The 25,994-nt window shown below is 46.9% G+C and overlaps 1 long non-coding RNA gene across 1 annotated transcript in view; it reads left to right on the forward strand.

The window, feature by feature from the left end:
- The window catches only part of LOC129678232 (uncharacterized), a 29,547-nt gene extending 8,323 nt beyond the window's left edge, over positions 1-21,224 (forward strand). Inside the window, exon 2 of the long non-coding RNA XR_008720331.1 lies at positions 20,336-21,224. This is a non-coding gene — a long non-coding RNA (uncharacterized LOC129678232). The remainder of the gene's footprint in view (positions 1-20,335) is intronic.
- The last annotated feature ends 4,770 nt before the right edge of the window (positions 21,225-25,994 follow it).

Consider the following 25,994-nt stretch of genomic DNA (forward strand, 5'->3'; position numbering starts at 1 on the left):
AGGTGGCATGTTTCTGTGCTCTCCTGATTACCCACATTGGCCCTTAAGCAATGCGTGGCTTTGTCTACACTTTGCCGAGGGTGCAGAACTCAGTCTGGGTGCTGGAGTCAGCAGCTCCTTGGTGCAAACCCTCCACAAGCTCTGTGGGCTGAGGAGGTGGTGACCTGCTCTTATCAGGAGGAACCTGGCTCCATCCAGGAACACATCCAGAAGTTAAGGGAAGGAGACAGGAAAGAGTGTCTAGGGAGAGGGCTCACCCAACCTACCTCATCCAATCCCCTGCCATTGAGGATCTATCACTTCACCCAGCTCCCCCTGCTTAGGGCGGGAGCAGAGGAGCCTTGTGGTAGAGTCTGAAGGCAAGGGAATCCTTCCAACTCACCTTCTCCCCATCTTACAGAGAGCCTGGGTTCCACACCTCAGCCTCCCTGATAAAAGAAGAGTGAGAGTTTGATGCCATGCTGCAGAACTGCAGGTGAGCGTTTAGGAAACCAATCTGAAGAAGTCCTTCTTGTCCATAAAATCCTGCACAGTTCTCATGACTTTCACCATGTTTTGTGTACCTAGTGAATGCCAGGGACAAAGTCAGGCACTCTGCTCTCACATATCCCATAAGGGAGCACATGGAGTCATATCGCCTATCCTCTCAGTAAGGTGCCCAAGACCCAGAGATGTGATAGACTCGTCTATTTTCCACTTTTGCTTTCCAAACCCCAGAAGCATGGTATCTGCTAAATTCCTTTGAGCGCTGAAGTTTCAGGTGCTGGGGAGATGTCTTCGTTAGGGAACTGCTTACTCTGTGAGAGCAGGGACCTGAGTGTGTATTTTCAGCACCCATGGAAAAGCTGGCCACGGTGGCATGCCCCTATAACCCCAGAGACAATTTGGTATTTGGGAATCACTCTTTGTTTTTTTTCCCCCCAGAAAAATTCTTGAGCTTGGCTCAAGAAATAAGCTGGAGAGTGACAGAGAAGGAAAATAAAAGTCGGCTTCTGACCTCCACATGTACACACAGGTAAACACAGCTGTGTACATGCGCATGCACATTTACATGTCATGCACAGAGTGAGAGAGCAAGAGAGCGAGGGGGTAGAGAGAATAGATCCCTTTGGAGAAATCAATGAGGAATGAGCACACTGGCTGGCCTCTGGGAAATCTAGGGAACCTCTCTATATCTTAGCTTTGTTTCCTGGGCCACAAGAGTCACCTGTGCTGCTCTTGATGGAGCCAGGGAAGAGCGAGGGTCTGCCACACGCCTTGGTTTGGAAAAGACGCACTCTCACAGGAACATGTGGTGCTTCTGGTTTTATGCTATTTGGCAGGATGGTTTGGGGGATAAACTTGTATTTTTATCTTTTCTCTAAGTAATTATCCCAATGCCCTGGGCTTTGGGTGAAACCACACGGAAGTCTAATTTTGTATGTAATTAAGTGCCTGGTGGGCAGCCATTCCCAGAAAATGATATTTCAGCTCAGTGCCATTAAGCAAACATCACCAAAAATGATGGTGCCAAGAACAATGATCTGTGTGTTGGCAGCAGTCACCACCCCACGATGGAGGGTGGGGGTCATAAATAACCCACTTCACTTTCGGGGTGAATTAAGTGCTCTTGCAGGGTGCGAGAAAGAGAACACCAAAGAGAGCATTCAGCTTCTACGAAGGCATCTGGGCTGCGCCAGGGTTGGGCAGATGCCCTGGTCTGCCTGGCACTCCCCTAAAAGGCGACACTCCACTCACTGCTCTCTGGAGCACTGGTCAGAATGCCAAATGGCAGGCTCTGTGCTGCCACCAGCCAGAGGGGGCCTGAGGGAGCTTGAAAAGAACGCTCCCATGCCATACCTGCCTCTGCAGCTAAGGGGTGCTGGTGTGTCCTGGCTCCTACTAGAGGAGCCTCGAAAATGCTGTAGGGCCATTGTTTTGAAGAACTGACATTGAATTCGATTTAAAATCTAGAGAGTAAATCTGGAATCCAAAGGACAGTCCAAGGATGGCAGGTGGGCCTGAGGGTGGTGGATAGGGTGGAGGATGGAGTGGGACATGCTAGGCTGCTTCTCAGTAAGGCCAGTTTAGAGCAGGGCTGCCCTCCCATCCCTTTAAATAAAGAGAATGAAAACAAAACAAAACAAGACCTTAAGAACTTGCTTCACAACCTAATTGGTCAACCACATGAACTCTTTGTCTTGTCCTGGTTTACTGGGAAAACTCCAGACTTGGAATTTTTAAAACTCCGGATGTAGTTTTTAATCCACAAAGCCTCACTTCCCTCAGCGGCAAAGCATCCTTCTAGTGATGACCTTCAGAAAGGCTAGGGATGGAGCTGAGCTGTGAATGCTGCCGGTGGTAGGTGGTACAGATTCCTTCTCCTTTTAAAGAGCCTCATGCCTGTGAGAAAGGGTACAGGATGAAGCAATAGCACCCAAATGCCAGGCTTGCCCAAAGGGCTGCACACACAAGTCAGTGTGCAGCAGGGGTGCCTGAGGGTGACGGGTGCTGCTCTTTATTGCGTTACAAACACTTCGCCCTTTCTCGACCGCCACAGCAAGTGCAAGGCACTTTCTCTGAGACAGGACAGACCATGAGTTCCAGGGTATGGGCTGACTACAACAGACAGAAGGTGGTGTGGTGGTTTGAGTGAGAATGGCCCCCAGAGGCTGATCTATTTGAAACCTCGGTCTCTAGTTGGTGGAACTGTTTGATAAGGATTAGGTGATGCGGCTTTGTTGATGAAGTGTGTCACTGGAGCGGGCTTTGAGGTCTTCCAAAGCCCATGCCATTACCGCTTAGCTCGTTCTGCCTTGTGCTTGTGGGACAGTTGTGAGCATTCAGCTCCTGCTTCTGCGTTCGGCCCTACCCTCCTGGTACTGTGTTCCCTCACATGTTGGCCACAGATTCGTTTCTCTGAAACTGTTTCTTCTCCATAAACTGTTTCTTCTACAGGTTGATTTGGTCATGATATCTTGGCAAACAGCAATAGCAAAGTGTCTAAGGCAGATAGTAATACATTCTCTAAGTGAACATTTGGAAAGGATAGAAAATGACAGACAGGAAAACAAAGGTGTCGTGGCCTTAGTCCTCAGCAGCGTTCCTTGTCTGGGTGTCAGCCTCCTGGAGCTCTCGTGTTTCTCTTGGTGGCTCTATTGAATTTTAAGGATTGGAAGAAGACACAGCACATAGTCTTTAGAACACTGTCTCTGAAAGGTGTGCACTCTCCCATTATGTGGCGACCACAGTGGTCCTGCATTAGCAGGGGTAGCTGTCTGTACAGCATCTCCAAAGGTACATAGTCCTAACCTCAAGGACCCACAGGTGTTGTTATCCAAGAGTAACTGTGTGGACATGAACTGGAGTACCCGGTGAGCCCAGATGTAATTCTGAATGTTGTTTTTTTTTTTTTTTTTACTTTAAACACTCTGGTCTAAATAGGATGTTACAATTTATTAAAGATGTAAACAAATTTGTATACTAATTTGAGATAGATGTGTTTATTTTGACAGGAAGAATTAGTTTTTCCTGAATACTTGATATGGCAGGACAGAAGGCATCTTTGATGGTTTCAACCTACCAATATTTTGATTTCATAATCACTTAGGTTGAGAACCCCACTTCTCATAAATAATAATACAAACATGGCATAAGAACATCTAAGGCCATTGTAGGAACTATTGGAAGTTCATCGAGTGGTTTTCTATGAAACTCAAGTCGGTAACTCAGATAACAATGTAAGCATTTAAACAGTAACATAGTATTATCCAAAAGATGCACCTATTGGTGCTGGCTTGCTGAGGATGTTAGCAGGACATTTTCTTTGTTTTCTGTCACTTAATCGTCATGCTTCTATAACAGTGGAACACTTTCTGTGGCTGGCAAAACCATGACGATGAATGAACGCGTAGTTATTTATTCTGGTGGTGTTTGTTTGCATCTCACGGTGGTATGTGGGCACGTTGCATATTCAGAACCAAGCCTGCAGTGGGATCCTGCCAAGCAGCATGAAGCAAGGCGAGTGCCCGCAGCATTGCCTTGGATTAATTTGACATCTGATTTTGGGTGTTGCACATGCAGAAGCCATTGGCGTGGCCAAATTTTTCATGACCCCCTACATTTAGTCACATGGCCTCCTACAGAGTAGCGAACCATGGTTTAAGAAGCTAGGTTTTAAGCTACCACATTTGACTGTTTGCTCCAGCAGCTGTAGAACACAGTGGCTCACTCTAGCGTGAGTCGAGTGGTGATGGGTCATCCATGCACAGGAAATGTCCCCCCAAAGGCTTGTGTTGAAGGGTGGGTCCCTAGTGAACCCCATCATGGACAAGTATTTGTCCCAGACTCCGAGAGGCTGACTAATACAAGCCAAAGCAGATGAGGAGATAAAACTGTTTGCTAAAGAGGCATGGCACCTGGCAAAAAGGTCCATGACTGAATAAACATGTTATGATTACATTAAAAGAAAGGGGGCTTCACTGTTGGTTTAATTCACTTGACAATTATACTGCTGGCACTCAGTAGATTGGCTGCATTTTAAGTAGGCCAGTCAGGTAAGTCTTGCACCTGCCAAGTCTCCATGTCCCCGTGTATGGAGAAAGTCACTGGTCTTTCAGTGCCCTCCCACTAACACCACTAGGCCCCAGGTTAGTGAAGCCCTGACTACCTGGTGGTACATGAAGGCTGTCTTTGCTCAGTTTTGCTAAGTGAGAGGTAGAGCTCTGAGGTGTCCCTCATGATGGAGACCACAATCATGGCCAGTCGTTTGCCATTTAATGATGGTGTCTGGCCAGAGCTTCCAGCCAGGATCTCTGAGCATCTTGGGTATGGATATGACGTTGCTTTGAAATCTCCTTTCATGGAACAAAGAGGGAGACCTAGGTAGGTGTTCCTCAGAGCCTTGCCATATTATCCTGGCAAGTAAGGTGAAGACAGGAGGAGAAGCTGGCGGTGCTCAGGCTCCAGCCTCCAGCTCATTTCAGTCCAATCTGGATTTGTTCTGTCATTTTCCCTAAAGAGGACACTTGCTGTCATCCTATGCCAATAAAGTGTGGGAATTCCCCTCCTTCTGCACAGCTCACCATCACCTGAACTTGGCAAGATGGGAGGGACACTCCTCAAAACCTCCTCTGAGGTTTTGAGATTCCTGGAGTAACAAAGGGTGGCAGAGGTTAGATGTGGCCTCTGCCACCCTCTGTTGATGTGACACTGGTGGCATTGACTTTCTAGGACTAGAGGCCTTGCATGTGCACAATACAGTTGGGGGAAGTTATGTTTGTCCTTCAGGTGCAGGGATTAGCTGCTTCCGTCCAACAGGACTGAACAAACTTTAGAACTTGGACCCTGGCAGCTATTGATGCCATGAATGACCATTTCCAATGCTGGCTATATTGTTATCTGTGCCCACACCATAAAGACTTACAACATTAGGCCGTGGGGACAGACAGAGTGACAAGACTCCCTCTGCAGAGAGCAATATGGCCTCCCTTGGACTTGCCTGACAGCTTGTTCTCTGAGACAGGGGCCTGCAGGCAGCAAAGCCATTAGGAACAATTTGTTGTCACCCAGCAGGCTTACTCCTCCTAAACTGTTATCAATAAGCTTGTCATCCAAGGCCTAACCTCCTTTGTTCTTTTCATCTGTTCTCCTCTTGGAGGCCTCTCCAGAGCCTGGAGCCTCCCCTGAGGACCTGCAACAGGCTGTCATACACCTGTTTGGCTGGAGGCTGGGCCAGGGGGTCCAGGCATGGTGAGAGAGTGCAGCGAACCACCCGAGCCTCCTGCCTCCCAGTGCTCTTCTGTGTCAGGATGTCAGATGACAGTTGCTGGAGCTGCAGCTGGCACATCAGCCGTGCCAGGGCCTGGTGCACCTGCCGCATGCTTTAATGTGCTCTGCCCTCCTGAGGGGTGCGGGCCTCACCTCCTCAAGGCTGCCTTCTGTGGCTGCAACTCAAAGACAACAGAAATGATTGCGGTTCAGGGGCCTGTGGCAAAGAGGCCAACACTCTACAGTGGTTACCTCAGAGCACTCTGGGAAGTGCACATACAAGCCATACAAACGCTCTGAGTGAGATGCAGAGGCCTAAATAAGCACCCAGAACTGTCCAAGAGTTAAGGACTAGACCAAGTTTCTTACTGGTCTGAGAACCAGGAAGACATTTTAGCAATGCACACTGAGGTCCTGTTGGCATCAAGAGAGGGTCTTGACTTGGCCTTCTTGAATCACTGTGACAGAAGGCCACACTGAGAGGCTTAAACAACAGACTTTCTTTTCATGGTTCTGAAAGCTGAAGAGTCCAGTCTGAAGATGCCAACAAAGCAGGTTTACTCTGGGACTTTAAGGTGGCTGCTTTCTAGTGGTGTGCTCACTGGTATCATTCACCCCTCTGTATCTGTTTCTAATAAGAGTACTAATTCTCTTGTCTCAGGACCCCGCAATTATGGCCCCAGCTAACTTTCACCTCCTTCCAAGGCCTCTATCTCCAAATACCATTACACCAGTAGTCCGAGAATTCTGCATAGGAGTTTCATCTGGACAGAAGCATTCAGTCCATTCCAGCCCCCCAAAATGAGCCTACAGCTCATGGGAGGATGAAGCAGAGTCCTGATGTGTGCCTGGCTCTGAGGGCACTCCAGTGGGCTAGGATGTCCCCATACTTAGGAGAGTAGAAGATAGCTATCTGTGGAAAGTCATCTTCGCATCTCTCCATAATGCTTTTATTGGCCTCTGTTTAAGCAAACATGCTACTGGTAGCTTTGGGGGATAAGCAAAGGATGGAGGAATTTTCCAGGGAGAATTTTATGCACAAGGCCTTCACATCAGGTATCTTAGCAGGACATGGACAAAGAACCACAGATATATGTCTGACAGGTCTGAGAGAGAAGATAAGCTCTGAGGTTTCCATTTGCCCAGATGAAGGGCATCCTCAGAGTAGGGCTCAAGTGGGCAATACATTGGCAGTGAGCTGGTGCCCTTACAAAGTGCCTTCCCTCCCAGGAAGCTCTACAGCTTCCCTTTTACCTCCATCACCAGGTAGGGACACCAAGGCTCAGGAAAACAGAGCACTTCCCATCTCCCAACAAAGAGGTCAGAGCTCTGATCCTCTGTGGTCACACCTTGGCTACGAATGTAATGCTCTGTCCTGTCTGTTTAGAAATGTCGTCTTTTAAAAGTGCTTATGAAGCCACACTGTCACAGGTGCCCTGCAAGTTAGACAAAACAGGAATTATGCAGAATCTAGGTGCTCTTCTGGACTGGGAAGCCTTCAGTAATACCCACTCAACAATACCAACAGGGCCTCCTCAACGTCCAGTTCCACTTACAGTTTCTCAGACCCCTTTGCCAAGGTCTAGCCTGGAACTCCTGCCTCAGCAAAAGCCCACCATGTAGGCAAGAAAATGGTATCAAACTGTTGCCCTGAGGGCAGACATGAGCCGGATGAAAGCTTTAGCTGTGGCCTCATTGTCTCTCTCTAGAATAGCTTCTTAGGAAGGGGATGGGTACTTCTGGGATTGTCTAGCAGACCCAATACATAGAACAACCTCAAAGCCTGTCAACTTACACACACACACTGCAGAGTGACTCAGAAACTTACACACCATGTGGGCATTTACTTCCTAAAGTCAGAGCATCACCCAGATTTCAGAATCACGTGGCCCGTTGGAACGGTGGTTCAGCCCCACAACAGATGGTGCCTCCCTCCTGGCCCAGGCTGCAGGACCAGCAGCAAAGAGGCAGCTGCTCACCTTCTCTCCTTGCCTCTTTCCTTCTGGACAAAGACCATTATGCTAATGAGGGCCAGGGGTCCAGGGCAGCCCACGTTGGCCTCTGCAGGGCAACTGTGAGTGATGTTCAGCCCCAGAAAGCTGGCGTCAGTTCTCTGCCATTATCTGAGCTGACACCGGTGTGCCAGCCGCAGACAGCTGGGAGGACCTGAGCCTCTGCAGATCCATCTGGAAAGCCAGTCTCGGGCCAGTTGCTTGACTTCGAGTGTGAGATGGCCCTGCTCCAAAGACAATGGGTGCCCTGTCTCTGTGACCTTGTTTTTTTTCATGGCATCAGAGCAAGAACAAGACAGAGGTGGTTTTACATGGAACAAGGAGTTGTGTCCTGGCTTTCTTATTCTCCAGAGTCCTTGATTTATTCTCCTAGGTCTACAGGTATACACACATGTAAGGAAGCTCTGTAATTCTTTCCTTGGCAGTTGCTTGCTCCTGGCCCCAGGCAGGGGCACAGTGCTAAGAATTCTATGGTGCCTTTCTAGAGCTGGCACAAGGGTGCACCAAAACTACTCTGCTCAAAACAGTACTTTCTTCTCTTGCTGTTCTGAAAGCTGACAATCAGATTGAAAGTCATTGAGAAGTTAGGTTTCCTCCAAACCAGCGGTTCTCAACTTGTGGGTCACAACCCCTTTAGGAGTAGAACTACCCTTCCTCAGGAGTTGTCTAAGACCATCGGCAAACATAGATATTCACTATTCAGAATAAAAGCAAAATTACAGCTGTGAAACAGCAAGGAAGACAATTTTATGGTTGGGGGGTCACCATGTATTGTATTAAAGGGTCACAGCATGAGGAAGGTTGAGAACCACTGGTTTATAAGATCTGAGAGAGAATCCCGACCTCTGGAGCAGCTTCCTTGGTATTCCTTAGATTGTAGATGTATCACGTCAACACCCAGCCTTTGTTCTCCATCCAATGTTTCTGTGTGCTGGTCACTGTATTTTACACTACCTTGATCCAGTATGTCTTTAGCTTAACTTAGTTACATTTTAAAAGATCCATTACTAGATCAAGTCACACTTATAGGTAGATAAGGGTAGATAGGGATTTGGGTGGGAGTGTGCTGTTCAGCCAGCCAGACTGACAACAGAGCAGAATCAACTGTTTCTCATATCCTGGCATAGTAAAGCATCCCCTTAGCAATCCTGCTATCTGTCCCTCTGACTCTCAGTATGCTCCTTAGAAACAGTCACACCCATTGAAACACATCCCTGAAGCTACAGATAGTTCTATGAATACTGTTTCATATTTAGGTGGTTTAACCCACTTCTGTAAAATTTCCCTCCCTTTCTTTTTGTTGATACTTTTACCAATGGGGGTTGCCAGGCTTTGAGACAGGGACGTCATTCTTGACTTTGGAATCATGGCTGCAAAGTTTAAAGCTAGATACTCTTTGTCCTGAAAGTAGCCATCCTCCATTTGTCTTGTAGAGCCATATTGTACTCTGTGTGCCTTTCTCCCCACAGGGCAGGATCTCCAAGGCAGGGGTTAAATCTGGAGGGGACACTGGCCTAAGAGGCCAGACTAACCAGGAAGCAGTGTTGTGCCTCAAGTTCCTCAATAGTACCAGAGGATGGGGGCAGCTTAGACAACCCCCAACACATGTCTATAAGCTTTGTGGGTCACAGTGAGATGTGCATGAAGCTTGTCTTGGGGAGGGCAAATGACAGTGAGATGTAAGGCATTAGGCACATACAACCAAAGGGACTTGAGAGGGGACAAAGTACCTTCTTGGGGAAAAAATAGCTGAGATCTACAACAGAGCCAGGCAGCCACCTCTGTCTATCAGCTACAAGGCCAACAAGTGTGTGAGCATGGCTTTTAGCAGGTGTAATTCACATAAGTGCAACATGGGCTCAATTCAGCATTCCCTCCTGGCTTGCTTGGGTCTGAGGCCACACAAGTGCCAGGATGCCCATCTCCCATCTGCCCCACTGAGTCCTCTGTGGATGCAAAGGCAGGACGCCAGAGACAGACTCTATCAAGGGCACTGGAGCAAGTGGCTTTCCAAGCCCTGGCATTTACACAATTTAGGTATATTGTGTTCATTTAAGGGCTTTCTGTGTAAAGGGTGCAGGGCCCTGAGCGGCCAAATCTGCTAATGCCTTGTGCTTTTTGTGTTTAAACGTGCCACTTCCAATGACTGTCACTGTTGACCTAAGTGAGAAACATCCCAACATGTTTATGGAGGAGTCAGTAGAGGGGCCTCATGCCGTTCAACTTTTGCTCTGTAGAAGAAGATGTTGCTAGATGGCTATCTTTTGTAAGTTGAAGCCTCTTTAGCAATGCTCCTCTTGTGTGTCTGTGTATCCCTAAAAGTCCCAGAGCCCTTCAAAATTCCTCTTGAACACCGAGGAAGGAGAGACTTTCAACAGTGCCAACTTACCCAGTGGTTTATTGGTACTGGCACACTGAATTTGTGCCTTTAATTGGAACATTTGTTCATTCTTTGAAGGAAGAGTGACTGAATACTTTTTCCTGAGTACTCCTTGGAAATGTGGGCAAGACAGAAGGAGCCTCACACAAAGGGAGCCCACTGATGAGGACACCTGGCAAACAGTACCAGCATTCTGAGTAGCTCAGAGAAGAAAGTATGAGGCTTGGGCAGGTGGGGCCAAGAAATCTCCTCTGAGAGGCCTTCATGGCAGTCCCTGGAGGGAGCAAGGCTCAGCTCAGCAAAGGCTGGAAGGGATGGATATGGTAGCTTCTGGAGACAGACAGGGGAAAAAGAGTGGACGAAACATTTCAAAGCAGTAAGACAGGGAAACTGGATAAAGTGTTCATGGCATGTTGGTCTACACAAGTCCCAGAATGATCTAGAAAGTTGGGCGCAGCTGTAAGAGCTAGAGGAGTCCTTGTCATGTCATGTTCTCTCAAGTTCTTCTCCTGTAAAGTGGGTACTTTCTCGTGAAGTGTCAGTGAGCTGATGCTAGTGGGAAAAATAAAAACCTGCCTAGCACACTCCAGGCCATGCTCTAGCTACAGTGTGCAAAGTAAGGAGACAGACACCGAGGTGCCTGCAGCCTTTCCTGCTCTGGGGAGTTACAGGGCAACGGGAGCTAACCCACTGCCAGACACTACGGAGGACTTTTCTTAGAGCTTCACTGCTTTTGTTGCCCCTTGGCTGGCCACATGACCCCTCCTTGTCTGCTGTCTACTGCGGCGCAGTGCTTCCTGCTGTATCGACACAGGGAACTCTTGCTACTTCCCTTACTTAATTAGGGTGCTAAGAGACTGCTGCAAACTCAATGTAATGACTGAGTAAGTAAATTTCCCCTGTTAATCTGCACATTTATCATAGTTGCCTCCCTAAATCGACAGTGACTGGCAAAGTCTAAAGTAACTCTCTAGTTCATAGCTGGAGAGATAAAATTCAGACAAATGAACCACTGATGCCCAGTGACATGAAAACATCGTTACAGAACTGTCGGCACTAGGCAGAGTCGGGGCTTTTAGAGGTGGGACCAGTCCAGCGCCATCTGGACGCCCAACTGTGAAGTGCTTCTTGGAGTTAATATTGGCCCACCTGTCTCCTGGAGTAACTGAGCTCCTAACTCCTTACCAGAGCTTCAATTTTTCTGTGTTACTTCTGTCATCTGACTTATTAACTTATGGTTTATTCTCCCTCTGGAACAGAGGCTTCTGGGGCTTTCCCACTGCTGAATGCCCCTTGCTCAGACACCATCCACACATGCTGAATACAGTAACAATTGAATAAGAAATTAGATCTGGATTGATTGACCATTCTGTGTCTACACTGTGCTTACCAGTGAGTCATAGGTTGAATCTTGAGCCTCCAGCACCTCAGATATGATTTCATTTGCAGGTGAGAACTTTGAAGATCTAGTTAAGATGAGGTCAGTGTGGTGAGTCTTCATCCTGTGTGCAAGAGAGCAGAAGACAGGGATGCAAAGAGGAAGAGGGAAACACTGGACTCATACCAGAAAGATGACCAGATAGTGACTCTTCTGTGGTGATGCTAGAAGCAGAAGCCAGTCTGAAAGCCAAGGGGAAGACCCCTAAGGAGAATTCATCGCACAATTCTTCCTTCTAGAACTTCCTGTCTCCAGAATGGAAAGGACAGCAACTTGAGTCATTCGTGGTCCATCTGTACTATCGTCTCCGACAACCAAGTTGACAAGCATACAGATAATGGACCAGTCTGTGGACATCTCATTCAGGACCCACATCCAGAGTGTAACTGATCTGATGCCTGGCCTGATACTGTGCCCACTTGCTGGCCAGGTGAAGACTTTCTATCAGAGATGAGAAGAGGTGTTAGAGCCAGACCAGCATCCCCCACCTATCTCCTACACACATTCCATTGTCCATGGGTTCCAGAAGTGCCAGGCTTATTGCTTGTGTCTGTTTTCCATGTGCTTGATTCTGTTTAATTTGAACAACAGCCCTCAGGGTCATCATCTCCACCACTATTGTGACAGAAGGCTGAGCTATGCTGTGGGTAATATGGAGAGGAGCCCTGGCTGGCATGAGGAGATAGATTCAGACATGGCCTGATGGATCAGAGGCTGTTACAGTATATGTCCTAGATAGAGTTACTGACATGTGAGTTTTTTTCTCTCATCCAGCTGACCCCACCTTAGACCCCTTGACCCCTTGGCCCCTTGGCCCCTTGGCCCCTTGGCCCCTTGGCTCCTTTTACTTTTATTTATTTATTTTTTTAAGAGGAAAGAGTTTGTTCTCTCTCTGCCTAGAAGTTTATTATACTGGTTTCATCAAGAAGGAGAGGGTATAGCCAGGTTTAGTGGCCCCTAGACCCCTTGGGTCTAGAGTCAGTGCACAAAAGGCAAAATGATGAAAAATTACAACAGAATAATTGTTCACAGCAGAGTACAAGTAGGTATTTGGGATAAGGGTTCCTCCAGTGTCCCATAAAAGGCCCTGCCAGAGACCACTGCAGGAGAACCTAGCAGAGGGAACAGAAGAGAAGGTCCCCTGTGCCTCCAGTGTCTGTCCCCTATGTCCTGCTAGGTGGCTGGTCACCCCTGTGCAAATACCCAGGCCAGCCCTTCTTGGGCTTGCATGCCTATCTCCACTCTCAGGATGCTCAATGGCATTTCCTCCTTTGTGTAGTACTGGGAGTTCTTGCTTCATTATTCAGAAAGTCTTTAGGCTGATGCTCAACCTAGTTAGCTGCATTAACATATTTAAATCACAATTAATTGGAAAATTACAGTAAGGTGTGAGGTGGGAGTCATTCTTTCAAATGAGGATCTTAACTTGCTGATGAAACCCAGCCATTTGTTTCTTCCCAGGAAGTCTTCAAACCCCCAGCCAGCACGTGTGTCCTGGCACGTGCACGCCTGCTGTGAGCTGGTGAGGTACACCTCTCATACCACCCTTTCATAGCCCAGAACATCCAGGCTGGCCCAGCAGGAAGAGAAGGGGAGGAGCTTTGGAAAATGAGGCCCTGACCTCTGTGTCCCAGGCTCCCTGGGGGAGACCACCAGGTGCCAGCAGGGCATTAGAAGAGGAGTGACTGCAGAATGGTTATTCTGAATATAGTGGGACACCCCTGCTTCAACTCAGCAGACACTGGCCTTGTATATCATTCAAGGTCCTTGCCACCGTGTGTCTCTCCTGGAGACTTTGAGCAGGGGTGCCGCTATCTGGTTCTCATGGCTGCCGAGATCTTATCTGGACTCTGGATGGACACTGTATGGAGGGAACCCAGAGAGTCTCCTGGCTATGACTAATCTCAAGGGAGACCTTTGAGAATCTGGGCACCTAGCTCCTTGTATGCCCTCCTGCTTCCAGCTTTCCTGCTCCATTTCTGTTCTGACCAGAGAGGGCAGCCAGTGTAAAAGAGGCAGGGTAAGCTTGCACCCTCTCTCACTGTTCTCCAACGCAAAGGGTAGGGGAGGTGCCATGTGCACTCACATACCAGCATCCTGGTAGCAACTACCCACTCTAGTGGCTGGACTGACTCGGGGTACTCATGGGTTTCCAGGTCTATTGCTTATAGGACACAGGGAACATGGTATCAACACTGGAGACTGGGAAAGTAGAGCCTCCTTCAGGATGGGAGGGCCTGAAAGGTATCATGGTTCTGTGCCCATATGGGCCATGTGAGCTCCCAACTGACACCACTGGCTGGGTGTACCCCAAAGCTAGTGAGTTGCAAGACATAAGCACGTAATAAATGTTTGCAAAATACAATGTTGGCAAATCAGAACTGAGTGTAAAGAAAAAGAGGCAACGTGCCCTCGGTTGACGCAGGAGGCTGGGGCCCATGCAGAGCCGTGTGTGGTTGGCCGTATCCTGGTCTATCACATTTTCCCTGGACCTCAACTACCTGGGCCCTTTGCTTTTCCCACGTGACAATGCACAAAGGGCTTTTCCCTTAAGTGTGAAGCTGCATTACCAGGGCCCTGCTGATAGTAGTAAGGTAAGCAGTGATGGAAGTCAGATGCTCCTGGGAACCGCCTGCAATGGGAGGGTAGGGATTCATTTCCTCTCTTGCAGACAGGGCTGATAAGTAGCAGGCGTTTGTTTTCCCGGATTTTCTGAGTTGCCTTGTGAGCTTGTTTCCGTCTGAGGCAGCCATGCCTCATTGCATAGCCGAAGGTCCGCTGGCATTTCTAGATATTTAACGCCTGCACAATTAGCCAATCATGTTATGTAATGTGTTCTTTAATGCCCCATTTATCTCGTAACTGAACATTTGTGCTTTCTGTTGGAGAGCATTGAGTCTCACTTTTAAAAATTCCATTTGGAAGTGGAAACAACACTTTAGATCTCAAATGGGGTGCAGACGGGGCGAGAGGAAGCTCCGGAAGGGTCTGCAGCTCTAGGGCCATCTTTGTCCCTCCTTCTGCTGCCTGCTGTCTGCCATGCTTGCCTTGCTCATTTCCATGCAACCCTAGGCTCAACCTACTTAGGAGCTGAGGGATGGTGCACTGGGAGGGTCAGCAGCCTGAGGAAGTACACAGGACAGGAAAGTTGATCAGGATTTGGGCCAGGCAGCAGGAGTCCAGAGAAGGCCACTGCAGGACACTGCCTCCAATAGTCTGTGCACTGCAAGAGTCTGACACAAGCAATGGGCTCCTCTTCGCTTTCAGAGGCTCCCCCACTCCAACTGTCTGCCTTGCCCTCACCCCTCGTCTTGGCAGGGCAAGATTCTGGCTAGAGGGAGGTCCTTTCCTGTTTGCGAGCTCTTGTCTCCAACAACCTCTGCTCTGCAAATTGTTGGCTCCAGGCTTCCCGCATGCGGGACCGCCGACAGAGTGCTCCAGCATGGCCCCGGCATACTCTCTGATGAGCCCATCCTGGTGCCGAGTGAAAAGGAAAAAAAAATCAATAGTGAACTTGGGGCTTCCTGTGCCCACAAGGCCCAGAAGCTGCTTTCTCAGCTGACTGTCTTCCAGGCAGAGCCACCTGTGGGGAGAGGTGAAAGATACATGAACTAATGAAACCTCCTGCAGTGCCAACCCGCCTGTGTGCACATCCTTCCTCTGAGTGTCCTACATGTTACTTTTGGCATCTTTGCCTGGGCCTGTTTATTATATAAGTGCCGATTCATATTCTGAGTTGCTGTGCATGTGCAGGTGCTCTTTAGTCTTGGTGAATTCGTGTGCATCTCTTCAGCTGGGCATGAGTGTATATCTGTGTACAGCTTCAGTGTGCAGGGTGTGCAGGAGTGCCTCTGTGCACAGTGCTAATCTCGGGGTTGGGAAGTGTAGCTGGGTGTATGTAAACAGAAGTTGTGTGTGGATGGGGTGCATACTGATTGCTATGTAGGATGTGCAAGTTTCTGTGCGCAAATGTAGATTGCAGGTTTGTCACCGTGTGAGCAGGGGGCTGAGGTAAGAGCGTCAACTCATTATCTGCATTGACCCTATTTCTGCTTTTCTGCCATGTCATATGCCCTTCTAGAACAAACCCTACTCAGTTCTTTGCTCCCCTTAGCAGCCATGATATAATACTATAGGAACTGTCACACTGCCAGATGTGCTTGGCTTAGAACGGATGCTTGACCCAGAGCAGTGAAGTTTCTATGTCAGTTAGTGATGCCTAGGTCACAGAAGGGATGAGGCAATGCGGCTGCCTGAAGCCATGGCTACGTACTGTGTGACTGGACAGAGCTTTCTGCTCTGCAGTCACAGAGTGTGTCTGTCGCTGGCTGTGCGGCACTTTGCTGATGGACATTAAAATGAGAAGCCATAGCTGGCAGTAGAGCCTGAAATTCCTAGAAATCCTGACACCCTGCTGAATGTTTGCCTATTCTTAGTCTCCATGGCATTCCCTTAAGGTCTTTCATCACACTCTGCATTTGAGCTAACTTCCATAGGCAGATCTTTCCTCCAATGCCCAAGTGTCTGCCTCACCAAGGAGCTTGTGCCCTGGTATCCTGGCCAGAGGACTAGGGCTGTGCTGGGCCTCCACACAAGGCTCACTGTTTCTTTTCCTGATTTCAAACTTGTTCTGGGTATTCTTGGCTCTCAGGGCCCTCTAGGAAGAACGTATTTTATGCTGGGTGGGACTGAGGTGGAAGAACTACCTGAGTAAAAACGGTGTCCCCAGAACACAGCACACAGATTGTGCCCATGTGTAGATGGACTTCAGTGACACAATGAACACTGTTAATCCCTTCTATTGATTTCTCTTATACTATGTGTTCCTCCAAGCATCCAGCATAGTGTGTCTTCCCTGCACATATCTAAGATCACATATATGTAAACACACATCTACATGCAAACATACATATATGCAAATGTATATTCACATACCTACACACAGATACACACACAAACGTGTGCACACACACACCACTGAAATGCTCTGACTTAAGACTGGCAGCCAACAAGATCATTATCTCAGGAGAAATTCCATTGCCTATAAAAATTGCAGAGGATTGAGAAAAGCAGTTGGTGGCCTTCCTGTGCTTGGCGACTGTTCAAGTGGAGCAGGCGTGCTTGCCTAACGGAATACAGAAAGGCCTGGCGTGCCTCCCTCAGTGTCCCAATTCTAGAGCACAGGCAGCTGTGCTTCTACAGTGTAGCACTACTCTCACGCTCACTTGGCTCTTACTGTGCTGTCTTCCTAAACCTGTCATTCCTCTACAGGCCAAGTTACTTTCTTAGAGCTGATATAAGAAAAGACCACACTCCTCCACTGCTGGTGCAAACTTGTACAACTAGTTCGGAAATCAATCTGGTATTATCTCAAACAATTGGGGATGGTGCTACCTCAGGATGCAGCTATACCACGCCTAGGCATATGTCCAAAAGATGCTCCACCATATAACAAGGACATTTGCTCAGCTATGTTCATAGCAACTTTATTTATAATAGCCAGAACCTGGAAATAACCTAGATGTCCCTCAATCAAAGAATGGATACAGAATCTGTGGTACATTTACACAATGGAACACTACTCACCTATTTTTTTAAAGGACATCATGAAATTTGCAGGCAATTGGGTGGAACTAGAAAAGATCATCCTGAGTGAGGTAACCCTGAAACAGAAGGACACGCGTTGTATATACTCACTTATGAGCAGATATTAGCAAAAAAAAAAAAAATCCTACATCCATACTACAATCCACAGACCTAAAGAAGCTAAAGAACAAGGAAAACCCTAGGGAGGATGCTTAATTCTCATTCAGAAGAGCAAACAGAAAAACACTGGAAATGGTTGAAGAGAGGGAATAGGGGTAGGGAGCCTTCCATAGATGTCCTTGAAAGACTCCACCCAGTAGAAGACCGAAGCAGATTGTAAGACTCACAGCCAAACTTTGGGTAGAGTGCAGGGAGTCCTAGGAAAGAGTAGGGGAATAGAAGGACCCAGAGGGGACAGGAGTGTTGTAGGTGGCAATTAATATTTACTATTGATATATCTTCTGGTAATACTGCTGTTAGTCCTAAACAGCTGTATACCCAAATCACCACACAGAGACTATGATTTATTTAATAACCCAGAGCACAATGGTTGTTCCATCCTAAACCTCCAAGCCCACGTAGTTTCTACTGTTTAGGTTTCCCACATTATACTTGCTTTTAGTGATACATTAGGTCCAGTCCATCTTTCTACATCATTCCAAGATCTTTGCTCCTGCCTCTGTTCTCCCAGCTCTGCCTCGTGCCCTTCTCCCCTCCTCTGCCTCCCACCTTCCTATCCTTTGGCTCCTCCCTCTCTTCCTGCTTCCTTTCCCTTGCTCAACATTGTGGCTAGTTGCTTTATTTTGACATGTTTACACAAAGTTGAGACAGGTGATGCTTAGAATAAATATCACAATGCAGTGTCCAGATTGAAACCAGAGAGTGGGGGAAAGAAATCAGCATTTGAATGAACAAGTGTAAAGTGTATACATTTCAAAAGAACATTATACCAACACAGGAGCTCCATAAGAAAACCAACAGAGCTAACAAATCTGGGCCCATGGAGCCCTGCAAAGACTGATGTACCAACGAAGGACCATGCATGGAGAGGACCTAGTCTCCCTGCTCAGATGCAGCTTATAGGCAGCTCAGTTTCCATGTGGGTTTCCTAGCAAGGGGACCAGGGGCTGTCTCTGACATGGACTTTGTTGCCCATTCTTTGATCACTTCCTTCTGGTGGGGGGGCACTTCCTTCTGGTGGGGGGGCTTGCCAGTCCACAGAGAAGGAGGATGCAGGTGGTCCTAATGAGACTTTGATAATCTGGGGTCAGATGGTGGGGCAGAAGGGCTCCCCTTTTCTGAGGAATAGGGGACAGAGATAGGAGAGAAGACGGAGGGAGGGTGGGACCAGGAGGAGATGAGGGAGGGGGCTACAATCAGGATGTAAAGTGAATAAGTTATATAAAAAACAAATTTAAATTTAAAAAAGATCATAAACTCATAATTTACTAGGTCTGTAGTTCATAGTCTGAAACAATGTCAGGGTCCACAGTGTCCCTAGAAGGTCTGTAAGTGTGTCCTTCCAGCTCTCTTCTCATTGTTCAGTCTTAGTCAGCATCTTTCATATTTCCCTCCATCTTCGAATAGCCTTGTTCTAGCATGTGTCTCCATGACCAAATCTCTCTTTATTCATAAAAACAGCTGTCATAATGTATTAGGTCCCACCTAGTCATCATTCCAGGGTAGCCTTATTTTAACCTTTGTGTCATCCTCGAAGATGCTATTTTCTGAGAAGGTGACATCTACATTCCAGGTGGGTGCAAATTGGTAAACGCTGTAAAATCCAGTATAATCCAGAAAGTCATCTTCTAAAAAAGGGTCATTCTGGGAAGTCAGACACAGGACTGCCGGGTTGACATGAAAAATAAGAGCTGAGAGATGCCCCGCTTGGGACCATCAGCACGTAGGAGGACAGGATGTGTCTCTAGTGAGCGGCACCCAGGCTACCCTCTTTCTTGATCCTGGAGGAAGGGGAGACAATGGTAGAGCAGGCTCTGGTCTGTTTTCTTTGATCCCAGAAGCCCACGCTCTCTCAGGATGTCTACTTCGGAGGACAAAATGCTATAGCATCTTCCAAGCTCCTGGGACTTGCAGTGTGGACCTGTTTTTCAGCCACCAAGATGCCAACAGCTCTTAGAGTTGATCCTCCCAGGGCAGCCAGGTGAGAAAATGGCTGGAGTTGGCAAGCTAGAAGGACACTTAAGCCTGGCATTATGGCAGAAATTTCCATAGGCAGGGAAGCACATGGGAATATCACATCCCACACCTTATCAGCTAGCCTGTTCACTCTCACACCTTTACAGCACATCCCTTTCTCTCCTGGACCCACTTCCCGAGAGCAGCATCTGTGCCATCCTCATACTCACGTGCTGCTTCTGTGATTGTGGGCATGGCTTGCCCAGTGTCGGCTGAAGAAACGCCAAATATTTTAAAATTCCACTTTCCCGCTTTGTATTACACTTAATTTTCTTGTTCCTCTCAATTATACATGACAGGGACAATAACTCCCTCCAGATGTCCGAATCAGAACAGGTGACCCTAATTTCAAGGAAATCCAGTTTTGTGTGATAAATACCGTCTTAACTAACTCAGAGTTTTCACAGTCTTTGGAAATGACATCTCATCACAGATAAGCACGGCTTGTTTTCCGAGAGTGAGTGGTAAACTGTGCACAGAATCCTGCTCATTTCTAGAAACACAACACGGGTATCACACATTTTAAGGAAATGAGCAATAGAAGCACAATCACATCAGGGGCCCTCATGTTCACACATGAGGTGTTTGAGAAGACAATCTGTACATGAAAAGGGCTCTGATTCTTATACCTTATTACTATTTATTCACATCATGGCCAGGACTAAAGACCAATTGATTTAATCTTACAGGTGTCAGTAGTTCACATAAGCCAGTGGCAATTGTCCCAGGGCCATCGTATCATTCGCCATTTTGCTAAGTCTCTTCCTTTCTCCAAATATTCCCGAGGGCTCAGAATAGAGACTAAGAAGCATGGAAGGAAGGACAGTACCAGGAGACTATTTTTAAACTAGTCTTTTTTTTTTTTTTTTTTTTTTATTAGTCACCTTCAAGTGTTATTTTCCTCCCGTGGATATTTCTGCAGCAGATCACAGCCAATTAAAGGGCACCCTTTGACACGCTTTCTTCTTTCTCCAGATTAACAAAGACTGAGGACCCGGAGGCAGCTGGGACACATGGCTTCTTGCTGAGCCCAACAACATCCTGGCTTGAACCTTCCACTGTTCGAACATTCTGGGAGAGGTGGAATTCTCACCAGGACTGTGGTGGCTGAACAGTATCCTAAGCAGTGGGACAATACCCTGACCTGTCCTGATTAGGCCAATGCCCTAATAGACAGAGTGTGTGCATGAGATATTGAAGTATAACCCACCCACATTCAGGAAGGTTTAGCTGAGGAGAAGAGGAACAACCGTGAACGTCGGTGGCATCAACCCATGAGCTGAGGTCCTGGACTGAATAGAAAACCAAGAGCGAGCTAAGCATCACCGTGCAACACTTTCCACTCCCTGTCTAGAGACATGATGTCGGCAGCCATCTCGTGCTCCTATTACCTGCCTTTTTGCCACAGTGGAACAACAGTACCGTCAACTATAAATCAGATTAAACACTCCCTTTTTAAAGTCACTTCTTGTCAAATACTCGATAATAGCAGGAAAAATGACCTAATATAGTATTTAAAAGCAAATTACAGGTCTTAAGATTTCATGTCCACATAATTCACAGTGAATCTCTAAAATAATGCCAACATTTTCTCACATAAACACCATGTCATTTCTTGCAATAAAGAGGAATTTCAATGTGATATCATTGACAAGATTGACAGATGAAGAAATTAGGTCTCTGGCATGGGCTTTGAGAGTCGTAGCCTAGGCCCCAGCCCTCATCCAGACACATTCAGTACCATGACTGACAGCCACAAGATCCTGCTGCTAAGGTCACAAGCCACTCCCCCCACCATCCCTTCCTTGCCATGATCAACTGTCCTTTCTCAAACCTTGAGCCAAATAAACCTTTCTCCCCTTAAGTTGTTTCTGCCAGGTATACTGTCTCAATGCTGAAAAAAGTAACCAATAGAGGGCTGGAGAGATGGCTCAGCAGATAAGGGCACTGGCTGCTCTTTTAGAGGATCAGGGTTTAAATCCCAGCATATTGGCCATTGCTCAGAGTTAGTTGTACCCTCTTCCACAGGAAACCCCACAGGCAGTGTCTCGCTTAGAGAGGAGTGACCAGGTAAGTTTGTGTACCATTTTTGATTTGGAGGCTGGTGGGCTAGGATAGGTGAACTGTGACATAGATGGAGAAAGAGCATCTTACTTGTTTGTTGGAGGGGCCTTTCATTCCCCACACTAGGCAGAGCCTTTGTTAGGGGTGTGTACCCACGTCCCCATGCTTTTCTTATAAAGCCTAATATCTCGCAGATGGCTATTCTGTGGAGGCGAGAGTTCAAAAGAGGGCAAGCAATCAGTCAAGTCGGAAGTCCTAGCATTCATTCATACTTGGATTAGAACTGACTGTGATAAGGAGAGGCCAGCTCAGTGACTTAAAGAAGTGACTCTGCACACACCCCTCTGACCTCCAAAGTGGGACATGGGGTGGAGCATACAGGTTGCAGGGGTTCCTTAGTGGCTTGGCCTCCACCTTTTGTCTAGCTTACATGGCCCCCTCCAGCACTCAGTTCCACTACCACAACTCTCCATTTCATAGTTAGACTGCAATTAAACACATCCCAGAACACATCCTGAACAACTGGAGTGAGTGAGTAGATTCAGCCTGAATCAAGTTTAGGTTCAGATATGCACAACTGTGAGACAACTGTGTTCTTAGAGCGAACTTTTAAAGACAATCTCTAATTACCACCCTGAGTGTGTGCGTGCTGGAACCTGTCATGGGAAAAGAAAAACATACAAAGTGAACAAAGGCTTATACAACCCAAATCTGTCAGTCAAAACAATGAACCACTCATCCCTCTGCCCCTAACAGCGCACTCCTCCTCCAGGATCCATTAGAAGAAGCAGTAGAAACTCAGGGTTCTTGAGCATCCCTAGAGTCTGATGTTTCTTTGAAGGTATCTGCTTGCTATTGTTTCTTTCTCTTTGGAGAAAATGCTTTCACAGTCAGCTATGCATGCTCCTTAAGCTGTTTGATTAAGTCACCAGGAACCTGGAACCCTGACCCATCATAGAGACCCTCAGTAACACAAGATTTCCTTCTTGCCAAAGGGCAAAGACAAGTGATTTGGTTTAACATGTTAAACTGCAATAGAGGTGCAGGCTTCAGGCAATGTCATTCTCAACACGTCACAGGGTGTCATCGGAGAAGTGGTCCATACAGGCAATCAGAAACTGTCAGCCAATGGCATAATGAATTCATGTGGCTGTTACTACCTCCACAGGCAGCCTACTCAAATATGTCCATATTCCCCAGACCTTACTGTGTGTGCTTACAGTGTATGGAGGATGAGTGATGGTGTCTTTCAATATCTTTCTTCTGGAAATGACAGACTCCAGGCCTTTAATCAAGTGCATAGGGCAAAGTGGACATCCTGGAACATGTAATGGAGGAGCCTGTTGTGCTTGGTTATTACAGATCGCATGTAACTGTGTGTAAAATCCCCTGCTGTTCAGAGATTCTTGTACTAAGCAGGTTAATTAAACCTTAATTTGAATCTCCCAGCTTATATGGGTCTGGCCTTAAAATTATCCCACCCAATTCTCTGTCTATGTATGCATTAGTCGGGGAGGGAGAAGTAAGGTAAGGCATTTTATATGTCTGAGTCATTAAATTGGCTTAATCTAATTAGCAGGTTGTGAAACAGTTGAAGAGGTTTGATGGACATACCACCCTAGGAAAAGCCAATGCGTTTTAAAATATTATTTTCCTTTGCAAAACACCAGCTGTAATATTTTTGGTATGATAACAATTCATGGTAAAAATTAAATTAGCCAACATAATGTAGGAATCCCATTCAGACACATTCATGGTAGGCAGACAGATCTGTCCGGAACTCCAGGACTCCTAATTTCTGGAAACAATGGTCAACTTCAGTTTGGCTTTGAGGCATTTAGCCAACTTTCTGCCTCAAAGTGTCTTGGTATGTGTAAACTTTCAAATATTCAGCAAAAACCAGCCCTAGCATTCAAGGACCATCTGTCTCTCTCTCTCCCCACCCCTCACCCCCCATCACCTTAATGCTCTTAGTGGCTCCCTATCAATACTTAACCTTCTTTCCACCTTTACAATTTTAAATATAAATCAATCTGTTGTCTCTGATGAGCCCCCTGGGAAATTCTCAGTCTCAGCTCAGGACTTTAAAAGATATTGTGTGAAAGATTTTCAAATAGAACTGCACATTTGTCCCATGTCTGCGGCTGGCTATAGGAAGCTGGCACTGACTTTGTATAGGTAAAAGCTAAGATGGCTTCCCCATGCCTGAGCCCCTTGGTCAGTAAGTAGAAATGTACCCAAGGGGTGAGGACCATGCAGTCTGTATTGCAGCCTGCTTCCTGAGTGCACCACAGGACAATCTAAGCAAAGCCGTGCATAAAGTTGTGCTCCTGCTCAGCAGCCTCACCAGCAAGAAATAAAATAAAGATAAGAACATCTTGTCACACTAAAGAGTTGTGGTGGTTGAACTTGAGAAAAAAGGTACATGTTGAGAGTGGAACTCCATTTTCAACTCACCACAGGAGGCTGTGTGAGAAAACAGTCTCAAAAGAGGCAATCAATATTTTGTATAGCAGACACAGTATGCTGTTAAATGGTCCAGGCTTCAGATGGTTTTAAAGAGCAGAGGCGAGGCTGCAATGACAAACCAGAAGTAGCCAGTGGAAGCTGCTCAACTTTGTGAGCAAGGGTCTTCAGGAAGCTACAGAACACTGGCTACCTGCCTGGCATCCTACTGAGGTAATCATATGAATAACTCTCACTTAGGACAAGATAGAAGCTGGATATGGTGGCACACCCATCTGATCCCAACACTTGGGACGTAAATACATGAGGATTTCAAGGTCACCATTGGCTATGTAGCTTGCAAGTTCAAGGTCAGCCTGAGCTATATGAGACTTTGTCTTGAAAGACCAAAAGCCACCAACAAAACAACCCAAACAAATAAAAACCAAACAAAGATGGTTCAGTTGCAGTCAAGCATGTTGGGTGGAGGTAACTTCAGGATCATAGATGTCAGGCATGGCTCAAAAGGAGAGGGTGTTCTGTTTGACGAGGACTGGACCCTTAGCTTGGCAAGATTGACTCAGAAGGATGGTAACAGCCATGCTACTCTGTGAGACCTGCAGGAAGCCTGTGCCCAGATGCCGCTTATCAAATGGCAGACCTCTAGAGTAAAACCCTAGTAAAGATGGACCCTGTAGCGTCTCTTTTTATAGATAAAGAAGGGGATGATAATATATCTCACTCCACAGAACTGAACTCCATGGAGGAATGCCTGCACATGCCATGTGGCCAACACAGTCACTGGTCATCTTGGGTAGAAAGACTCCTGCACTTCCAGCATCATTTCTGAGGGGCCCAGTGTTCCCACTGATTCTGACCCATCTTTTCTTCAGCTTCTCTGACCCCTGGACTTCATGCTAACTAGGGACTCAGTGACAGTATTCACTGAGGATGAAGTCTCTCTAAGTCAAAACTGGAAGACAAGATGTGGTTAAAAAGCACTGGTGTTCACTCCATCTCAAAGGTTCTAGATCGTCTTTAAAGGTTTGAGAGACCAGGCCTTCTTTTCTCTGTGACCATCTTCCCTTCCTAATTGTTGACTCCATGGGCATTTAGATTTAGCTCCTGATGTACAAACAGGACCCTTTTGAAATGCAGTATCTAGCTCTATGGCTGGGCCAAGACTGAAGCCTCCTTGTCAACCATTAGTTATATATAATCCATACTGATTCATAAAGAAGCGAATTGCCTTGGTTTGAAACTCATTTTGGAATGACATCCTTCATTGGGTGGTATTGAGAACTGAGGTTCTGAAGAGGGATGAATGTCATTCAAGAGCCTGGATCCATTTTTACAACAATGGGCTTGCTCTCCAAGGAGCTTACTACTGTAAAGAGGCTTAGCTCCTCTGTTTCTTCCTTGTCGTTCACAAGATCCATTGTCTTAATCACTGTTCTAATCCTGTGAAGAGACACCATGACCACAGTAATAAGAGAAAGCATTTACCTGGAGGACTTGTTTACAGTTTCAGAGGCTTAGTCCATTATCTTCATGGCAGGAGCATGGTAGGACCAAGGTGGGACTCATGGCACTGGATCAATAGCTAAGAAGTACATCCTGCTCTGCAGGCAGGGAAGAAGAAGACACTGGGTCTAGTGTGGGCTTTTTGAACCATCAAAGACCATTCCAGTGAAAAACTTCTTCCAAGGCCTCTACTACTCCAACAACCTCCCAATCCTTCTCAAATAGTGCCATTTCAGCTCCTGGTTGTGTTCGTAGCAACACAACCAAGTATGGTTGTATGGTACCCCTGAACTAAGCTTCATGAAACTCATAGGACAGTACTATTGGGGTTCTCTTCTGTTCTGTAGCCATTTCCTCCAGATCAGAGTGTTCTTTCCTGAAGTGAGGCTCCCAATATTTAGGAAGTAAACAAAACAAGGCTCTAGAAGTTTCCAAAAGTGCAAGACTGATAAGGTCCTCCCCTCAAGGGGTTTATACAAGCAGAAACTGGCCCCAGCTAACTGCAATTTGGCCAGAAAGCACCAGGGATGCTGCTTTCTTGAGCTGCCACTCATAATGACTTTTCCATGACATCATCTGTCCAGAAGCGGAATTCGCTTCC

The sequence above is a fragment of the Psammomys obesus genome, unplaced genomic scaffold, assembly GCF_907164565.1.
Source record: "Psammomys obesus unplaced genomic scaffold, mPsaObe1.curated_primary_1811, whole genome shotgun sequence".
Classification (NCBI taxonomy): domain Eukaryota; kingdom Metazoa; phylum Chordata; class Mammalia; order Rodentia; family Muridae; genus Psammomys; species Psammomys obesus.